The sequence below is a fragment of the Centroberyx affinis genome, unplaced genomic scaffold (genome assembly GCF_046629955.1).
Source record: "Centroberyx affinis isolate AG114_WGS23_722 - 3 ecotype Tasmania unplaced genomic scaffold, CSIRO-AGI_Caff_v1 ptg001645l_1, whole genome shotgun sequence".
In the NCBI taxonomy this organism is placed as follows: Eukaryota; Metazoa; Chordata; class Actinopteri; order Beryciformes; family Berycidae; genus Centroberyx; species Centroberyx affinis.
The window spans coordinates 248,069-256,054 of record NW_027280078.1 but is presented as its reverse complement, the minus strand read 5'-3'; positions in this window follow the sequence as shown (position 1 = coordinate 256,054).

The window sequence follows — 7,986 nt, the reverse complement described above, 5'->3', positions numbered from 1 at the left end:
TATTGAGCTGGAATACTATCCGCCCTGTTATGTAAAGGTGCCTGTTGAAATTTCATTCACGTTATGAATTGGCAGGCTACAGCAGGGGGTTCCCACACTATTCATGTCAAGAACCCCCTTGTCGATATGTTTTAGACCTCAGACCCAGAGATTTGTGTTGTCTGTATGTAGCTTCAGTAAGGAAATAACAGCGGAGTGAGTGAAACCTCTGATCAGTATAGTCATTATGGTTTCTCTCATAGCGCCAACTAAAAGTGAATGCAATAACACTGAAATTGAATCCATCCTCATTTTTCTGGGGACCCCCTTGAACCAGGACCCCTGAGGTCCCAGGACCCCAGATTGGGAACCACTGAGTTAGGGCAATATAATAGGCTACCGCGGGTAAAACTGCCCGCACTTGTTACGAAAATAATCGGTTTCGTTTTTTTGCCTGAGCCGCTCTCATCAAAGTTATTTTGAAAAGCCATGTTTGTCAACGTCGCATTTCTTCATTCCGCCACCACGTAGACAATGTTGTGAGCTGTAGCAGCAAAAACCCAGAGCGTTGCGCTTACATTTTAGGCTGAAGCAGATCAAATACTTGATTGTGCTGAGTGTTGCTTAAAAAGCCTTTTTCCTGCAGAAATGAGATAAAGGTATTTTAGGAATGCAGAAAGTGGGAAGGGAAGTGCGCTGGAGCGTTTTTTTTTTATCCAAAATACCATTCATAGCATAGTGTAGACTTGGGACTCAACATTGTAAGACCTTAATAAGAGTCTGTCTAATCTTTTCTAGCCTAAATCTGAAATAGTCACTGGTGGGAGCAAATACACCTATCAATTCTGTGTGTATTCCCTGATGATAAAGAACTGTAATAATCCTATTATACATTTTAGATTGACACTAAAAATCAATGTAGGAATATTATAGTGATACCACTGGAGATGAAATACCATAAAGTACAAAACAGTCATTACAAACTCACTGATCAGTAACGCAGACACATTTCAAGTCCCTGTGGGAATATTACAGTAGCCAATATTTTTTTTGTGAGTGATTAGAGGCCCTTAAGATCTTGGATTAATGTGTAACAGGCCTGGAGCACAAAATGACAAGGACTCCCCATCTTCTAGGTATCTATCACACCTTTTATTCTGCTCTTTGGTGAAATGATCCCACCTCTGCCACATGTAGATGTAGGCCTAAGACAACAGTTTACAACCTGTACATTTTCAACATGGTGTCCTCCCCTCTCACAGGCAGCCAAGCATGGAGACACCACTGGATGTTCTGTCAAGAGCAGCATCGTTAGTTCATGCAGATGATGAGAAACGTAAGTTTCTAGGTCCTCCTGTGTGTGTGTGTGTTTGTGTGTGTGTGTGTGTGAATACTTGGTTGTAAGTGTAAGAGTTGAGAGAGACGGGAGATCACGGGATGACATCCATTCATGTTTTTCCCCTCTAGCTGTGTGTACTGTTGTGCTGTCTATGCATGCAGTGTGGGCAAATCATCATCACATTTGTATGATTATTACAAATCTCATTACAAATCCATGAAGTCCAACATTATGTTCAGCCATAGGCTTTGGCCCTCTTTTCCTGCCATAAGACAATAGGTGTCTTTGTGCCATGCAAGCTTAGAGTTGTTGATGCATAGGCAAATAAGACCAACCACGCTCAACTCCCTTCAACACTGCTTTTTAACCAGCTGCTTGTGTTAACCTGCATTGACTGGAATAGGGGTGGGGTGGTTATACTGTGTGGTCTCCTTTTTCCTTCTCTTTCTCTTTTATCTGTTTCAATCTCCATTTCTGTCTCTCTCTGTCTGTCTCTATCTTCCTGTCTGTCTTTGTCTCCCTGTCTTATCCCTCTCTTGCTCTGTTTTCTTCCTCTTTCTCTTTCTTTCCCTTCTTCTCCTCTATCTTTTTCCCTTTCTCCTCTCCTAATCATGTCTGAGGAGTTCTGGCGTTGCTGAAAAAAATTCCTTCCGAGATTAAGGAGAAATGGCCCAATCCCTCTCAGCAGGCCTCTCCGCAGCCAGCAGGCCCCCGAGCTGAGTGAAGTGTACAAGGGCGCTCTTAGCATTCACTGGATACCACAATATAATATAAATCACCACATGTAAGCTGCACTCCTTTCCCCAGAGAGGTTCACCGATAATTGAAGCGCTGTTTTTGGAGATGGTAGTTGAATTTGTTATTTTTTTGTATGGTCCGCAGCAGGGTAAGGGGGGGTGGGGGTGAAGTGTATTTAGTACTTGCTGTCTGGCTGGAGGCATTTCAAGTTGTATTTGTGAATTCTGGTGAATGTTGTGAGGGGAATTTACAAAGCACCTTTCTTATGATCAAGCGAAGCGGCACTATGATTTGAACTCTGAAAAGGAAGCTATTAAAACAAATGACGTGCTGAATTAGATTAAGATCGATCATGCCATGATTGGTCAAATTTGGTAGAACCGCAAGCAGCAGAAAAAACAGCCTCTAGAAAGGTTCAACTTGCTTATTTAATGCTGACTTTCATTTTCAGAGATACATATTAACTGATATTGGAACTAACTTGGAATATGTACAAGGAAATGTAAGATAATCACTCTTGTTCGTGGGTCTACTGAGAGACTGGGGATAGTTAGAAACAGCTCCAACTGTCAGTGTCTGCCATGTTGCCGGCTTGTTCCCATAATGCTTTGGTCTAAATGAGCTGAATATCAGCTTCCTTGCACCTCCGGGTAAAATGGCATGGGAGCTTTCTTCTCCTCCCTCCCTCCCTCCCTCCCTCCCTCGCTCCCCTGCGGTGTTTTTGTTTTTTTCCTCTGCGCTGATGTCACTTTTTGTTGTGGGTCGTGCATGGCCTCTTTGTCCAAACACAATGCACTCGACCTGTTTCCACAATAGTGCAGAAGAAATAGGCGGTCAGCCAAGCTAGTCAGCCAGCCAACCAGCCAGCCAGCCAGCTAGTCTGCCAACCTACTAGCAGTCCGTCAGCCAGCCAGTCAGAAAGTTCCACCTACTTGTTTGCATTTATGACAAACCTTTGGAATGCCTGTGCAGCACTTGATGGCAGAGCGCTGGGAGAGGCCGGGCCCTGCCTTCACAACAGACACTCTCACTCAGTGCAACCAGGTGGAGCTTGTCAGGACCAGCGCTGCAGCTCTGTTGGCAATGAATTGCAAGGATAGTCACAAAAATGCTATCTGGAGGAGAACTGAGTGACATGAATAATGTAATTGGCCCCACTGCTTGGCTCTGAAGTGGAAACCAAACTAATATCCCAGAATAGCATTTTTGGCCTAGGCTTTAACCAAGTTTGTTAGAATATGAGTGCTTATCTCAAAACATTCTGTCTACAGTTAGCTATTTAATACAATACGGTCTTGAGTGTGTACTTCCTCAAACTATGGGGAATTTGTATATCTTGCTTACAGGTTGCAAATTACTATACATACAGTTTGCACACAGCAACAGAGTGGCATCTTCACAGTACAGGTGGCATCAGCTCACAGTGGTTATGATTTGGAACATCACAACCTTAGATCTGCACTGCTACCCTGGCTTGCTTGTTAAATATCAGCAGCCTTGATATAGGAATGTGTTGGCCCTATATAGCCTATTTATCATTTTTTGTGATGCTCTACTGATCCCTGAAGGAGAAATTCCCTGTTCACCCCCTTCCCCCCCTTGCTTAAGGACACTTGAGCGGGGCAGAAGCTCTCTGTCATGTGGGCTCGAACCCACGCCTTTCCGGTTGAAGGATGGTCCGTTTCCTGACTCACTACACCACCCTGTCAGAACGAAAAACTAACCACAGGTCTTTGGTCATGTACTCCAGACCTTGGATGTAATTACATACTTACTAAAAAAGTAGTGTGGCAATATGCGCCTTATATTTAACGGGAAACGCGGGGAAATGCTTAATACATACATTTGCCATCACCCCTCCGCAGCAATTTAGGTGGATACTTGGAATAAATACATTTTGTTGTGTGCTCCACCCTTCCTGGAAGTAGACCTGCATTTGAAATACACTTAAAATAGCCTGGATTCCGCTACAGGTCCAAGAAAGTATTTTTGTGTGTAGCTACATTTTTTCTAAAATGCATATCTTGTATTTTGGAATGAAACCATCCTTGTAATTTTTGGGTTTTAGAGTGAATTCAGATCGCTGCTGAGCAGGCCCTGGCTAGTCCTGCTGGGCCTTGGAGTTTATCAAAGCCAGTCATTCCAAAGTGGGCCAGTGGTTTAGGGCCATACTGAAGGGAGGGATGGAGGGATGGGATATGGACCTTTTGTTTTTCACAGGAACCACAACAAAAGGCTAACTGGTGCCAAGAGAAGATGGTGGGCTGAGATCTGTACAGTGCTCTCTGTTCTAGTTCTGCGCACACATAGATACAAACACATACGCACAAATCCTGCTTGTTTGTTGAGAAAACACACACACACACACACACACACACACACACACACTCACACACACACACACACACACTCACACACACACTCACACACACACACAGTCTCCCCTTCATTGTTATAGTTTCCATGGTTTGTTCAAACACCACCAGTCTTTTCCTAGCTCTGGGTGAGTGTTTGGTCTGAGGGAAGTAGTCCATTAAAACAGGCCTTGCTACACTTTTCTGTATAATTCTCTCAATGAGTAAGTAGGTACATAGTACATACTGTATATATCTCGTCCTATGTGAGTAGTAAGTATCCCCACTGTCACCTAATTTCCCCTAATCAGGACTAAATGTGGTTAAAAGGATGTAAGTGTCCCCCTTTAGGACTGGGCAGGTGGGTAATCTGATTCAGTGTTTATGCACAGGGTAACTAGAAGTGAACCTGATCTTTGATTTTCACCCCTAACATCTAAATTGTGTTGGGTGGCCTAATTGGGACTAAATTTGGACAAGATGTTGTAGTGTGTGTGTTCATAGTTTTATTTGGATGGGTAGTAATCAGAGCTGATCTTGAGTGGATTTGAATGTGGGACAGGCCACTCCTATCTGTCTTTTACATGTCTGTGGGACAAGCTCACTGGGGCTAAACCTGGTCTTTGTGTCCATAATGAAGGTGATGTAGGTAGGTAGTAGAACTGTGCAGGCGGCCTGCTAACCCACTCTGTGAGTGGGTTAGCAGGCCGTCAAAGCGAGTCAAAGCTTGTCAAAGCTCGGTGGTGTGGTGAAGTAGATTCAGACCAGCACTGAAAGTGGAATCGGAGAGGAGACCTTGCATGATGACACTTCCTCTTAGCCCCTCGGCGGCAAACAGTATTGTAGGTGAGAGGTAATTTGACCGAAGATTCATGCCTGTGGGTTGGGCGGCAGGGTTGAGGGTGTGTGCAAAGCTTCTTCAGCTGGGAGCGGGTTTGCCCTCCAGCCTGTCCGTGTTTCTGACAGTTTTCTGTCACTGTAGCCTGGATAACATTACACAGGTGCTGAGAACGACCAGACTGAGCAGTGACAGCGTAGTACAGATGGTGTAAGGCGGCATTACTCCGTCTGTTTTTACTCACCTTCCCTGCACAACTTGTTTTCAGGCATTTGTCTTATCTGCGTTGATAAAGGAAATCTGTATTTGGTGTCCCATGGCTTGACTGGCTTGACACCTTGGCAGTAAACTAACTTTCTCATTCCCCTAGCAGTTTACACACACGACATGTTCACACGTTTACACTATTCTGTTTTTTTTGTGTGTGTGTGTGTGTTTTAAAACTGACACTTCCACACCAATGTGTAGCTGCCTCAAGGTGGATGGAAAGTGGTCAATGAACAGTGTGCCTTGCTTTCTAAAGTTGAGAAAAGTGCAACTTTTGACAGGATCACATGATGTGAAACTTGCTAACCAATCACAATTAAAAGAAGGCAAGGCAGGCTTTTATGCAGTGTAGGCAGCTGTTAGGGAAACAAAATATGCATCACGTGATCCGCTTTTTCATATTATCAGCAAAAAATGTGGTTGAAAATAAAAAAAACAGCCTTAAGTGAACACGCCCTTACCCTGTTTTTTGAACAGAATCTCCACACAGTGGTTGGTTAGCTGCCAAAGTACCTGGCAGTAGACAAACTTAGCTGCCACAAACCAAATTTTCCAGCATTTACCTGTTGGCTGTTGTTAATTTTCAGCTTGTCTAACATGTATTTGCCCTCTGGCAAGCAAAAAAAAAAATGAACCAGGATAACGTTTATTCATCAAGCATACTTGAATACTTATATTTATACTTTGTATTTCCTCTCCTTTGTGTTGCTGTACTAGCAAGTGGAATGCCTCCCAAGAAACTTCCTGACATTTTCTGTGTGATTAAGGAGTTACTAGGACAAAGATTTTTACTTTTACTTCTTAGCTTTAGCATAGTGATGGAGACAGACTGATGACATGCGGTTAGGTCTTCTGAAACCACATTGTATTAGGGACTGCTTTAATTAAAAGTAGAATAACTGGAAACATTAAAGCTAATGCTTGAAAAGCCTAGAGACCCACTTAGCAGCATCCCAAGGAATAGCACTGGTTCTTGGCCCAGAGTTTGAGAAATGATGGTGAAGGTCTTGCCACTGTTGACTCTTCACACACATGGTAAGGTTAATGGTCAGAAGAAACTTCCAGAGACAGATAAAGTTTTCTCATCTTTTTTCAGTGTTAGTCCCAGAGCTTTGGCAATGGGGCAACAGACCTCATGAATCATATTGTTGGTATCCTGCAGAATATTTTTTTTCAAAATAACCTCATTTTTTCTACTGCACTTCACAGTTAGATTGATGGATAGATACTTTATTGATGCCTGAGGGGAAATTTGGTAAGTTGACATGTCAGCAGCACATTTTCCAGTGTCTATGCTGTTGTAATATTACACTGTGATTCTCATGTAACCATTTTTTAGGTTCCACTGTGGCATTTTTCTTTGTATTGTGAGATACAGTCAATCAAAAACATAGCCTCCCGTGTTGTATCGCATGTGTTTTGAGTACCTGCAGCTTTCACAATCACAAGACAAGATGCTTTTCCTATTAATTTTAAGCTGAAAATCAGAAAAAAAAAAGATTTATGTTGGTTTATTAAACAAACATCATGGAGCACACTGGTATCTAGTGTGTTTGCATGTGCATGCTACAGGACTTTGCTTTTGTCTGTGTGTTCACACTTGTGTGTACATACAATAAAAATCAAATAAATAAGGTGTATGCATGAAGGAGTAATTGTCTGTTATTTCCCTATCAGTTCTTCACTCAGTGTCTATTGCCCTCTCAGTGATGAGTGGCAGATAGTATAATGTCATCAACTGTAAACAGTGATTGACTTATCTTCTGCTATCAGAGTGTGTGTGGGTCAAGGAGTCTGCAGTAGATAAATCTCCTATCTTATCAGTAAAGGTTTTATCAGTGCTGTAATGTTCTCACGGTTGACTAGGTCAAAGTGACGTACAGATCTCGGCATAACACAAGTCCCACTTCTAACGTGGACCTCACTGTTGCATGAGGTCGACGATGAGTTCTAACTTCCCAGTTACTCCTCCGCTGTCTTCCCTTCCTCCCCCATCCACCTTTCTGAGCCTCGACATCCACCCCTCTCTCCAGTTTAACTTGCTTGTCACACTTGACACACACACACACACACACACACACACACTTACGTCATCGTCACTGGTTGGGTAGCTTGTTATGGTTCAGTGAGCAGCCATTAAGAGTAGAGAGCTAGAGGGTAACCATGGTCACAAGGTCAAAGGTCAGGTGTCAAGAGGTCACAGTGCCAAGTAACAAGGCTACAATCAACCCCTTGTTTTTTCTCTACATGCAAGCATTTCTTTTTTCTGCACATTGATGAAAGGATTTGTAAAGACCTCTGTTTTGGTAACATTTTGCTTGTTGTTTCTCTTTCACATATTATCCAGTAACAAACTTTCTTTTTCTTTCAACCTAAGTAGACTTGTCTTGTAGCACAGTCATATCGAAAAGATGATTCCATGTGGCTAGGTAATTGTCTCATTTTTGGCATAGTTGCACGTAGCTAAGACA